Below are 1897 nucleotides of genomic sequence, written 5' to 3'. Positions count from 1 at the left end.
TGAACAATGCTGCTATGAACATTTGTACACAAATTTTTGAGTGGAGATATATTGTCATTTCTCTCTAGGAGTGGAATTGCTGGGTTATGCAGTAATTCTGTGTTTAACATTTTGAAGAACTGCCAGACTGTTTCCCAAAGCAGTTACACCATTTTAAATTACCACAAACAATGCATGGGAGTTCTGATTTCTTAGTGGGTGTGAAGTGGTAATTCACTGTGGTTTTGATTTGCATTTCCCTAATGATGAATAATGTTAAGTATCTTTTCATGTGCTTATTTATTTATTTATTTTTACAAATGAAGCAATTTACTAACCCAGCATCATTTGTTCTAATGCCTCTTGTTGGCAGTTGCCACCTGTCCAGTGATTCTGTCCAGATCTCACTGTCCCTGAGGTTTGTGGCCCCCATCCTGGTCTTTTTCCACCATTTTCAGCCTTTCCAGGGCTTGGAGGATCCAGTGTGCCAAACTCTTGGAGCCTTGGCTGAAGTGGCTGAGCATGACGCTATTTCTTTGATGACCCCCATAGATCTTGGTCATTGAGCCAACCCCAGCACTGCCTCGGAGGGACAGGTGCCGTGCTGTGGAAGCAGCTTGTGTGTGTAAAGCCAGTTGTCATTGTAAGGAGCAAGCTCTTTATGCTTGGCCAGCCTGATTGTGTCCACCCATTCAGGGACTTTCAGCTTCCTAGACTTTTTGAGGAAGGCTGCCAGAGCTCTGAGGAGCTCCTGCTGGTTCACATCTTTTATGGTAACCCTAGGCATCCTGCGGCCTGCGCACTGCAGCCAACGGGAAGGGCTCATGTGCTTATTGGCCATTTGTGTATCATTGTAGAAATGTCTCCTGAAATCTTCTGTCCATTTATTTTTTTAATTGTAGTTAAATGTACATAAAATTGACAATTTTGACCATTTTTAAGTGTACAGTTCAATGGCATTAAGTACACCCATACTGTTGTGCAACCAACATTCTTTGCCCATTTTAAATTGCCTTTTGGAAATTTGACTTTTCTTGTTGAATTTTTCTATTCTGGATACAAGTGCTTTATCAGATATGATTTGAAAATATTTTCTCTCATTCTTTGGGTTTTCCTTTCAGTTTCTTGTTTTTTTGGTTGTTGTTTTTTTTGGCAGCTGGCTGGTATGGGGGTCCCAACCCTTGACCTTGATGTTATCAACACCACACTCTAAGTCCTTTCACTTTCTTGATGGTGTCTTAATATTTTTCCTTAATTCCTTTTATGCTCAAACTAACTACGTAATTTCTGTTGTCAGAAGCTAAGAACACTGACAGATGCACTGGATTCTATTAAGTTCCATCCTTTTATATTTTTTTCCTATAACAAACTGTCTTATATCATATCTTCTATCCAATATTGCTTTTGAACTTTGATGGTTTTTAAAAGTTTTTTCCCTAAAGATATCTCCATTCTATCTGAATCCCATCCATATCCTTAAATTTCCTGGGCACAGACTCAAAGCATCAGTGGCCACCACTAACAGCCTTCCCATTTATTTTCCACCTCTATCCAGTCCTGACCTGAAACCCTGGCAGTCATGTGATTTCCGTCTCCCCGTCTAGACTCCTCCCACTCCATTCCTCCCCTTCCTCTGTTACATTGCCAGGGTTTGACCCCTATACCAGCTAGCTGCCAAAAATATATATATGATAATAAAAATAAAATAAAATAATATTTATGCAGTCCTTGATTTTAAACTTTTGTCTCAGTGGCCTCACCTGGAGGATTAGGGCCTGAAATTGGGTTTCAGGGCAAATCTACATTGTTCAATTTATGACCAAAAGGGGAAATTATTATTATTATTATTATTATTTTTGGCAGCTGGCCAGTAAGGGGATCTGAACCCTATTGACCTTGGTGTTACAAGGCTGTGCTC

The 1897-nt window shown here is 40.0% G+C and overlaps 1 pseudogene; it reads right to left on the bottom strand.

Annotated features, from left to right (window-relative positions):
- Positions 1–332: 332 nt before the first annotated feature.
- Positions 333–766, bottom strand: LOC134386631 (small ribosomal subunit protein eS19-like; annotated as a pseudogene).
- Between the last annotated feature and the right edge of the window lie 1131 nt (positions 767–1897).

The sequence above is a fragment of the Cynocephalus volans genome, chromosome 9 (assembly GCF_027409185.1).
Source record: "Cynocephalus volans isolate mCynVol1 chromosome 9, mCynVol1.pri, whole genome shotgun sequence".
NCBI classification, from domain to species: Eukaryota; Metazoa; Chordata; class Mammalia; order Dermoptera; family Cynocephalidae; genus Cynocephalus; species Cynocephalus volans.
Note: the sequence above shows the minus strand (reverse complement) of the source record. Positions and strands in the feature narration are given on the sequence as shown.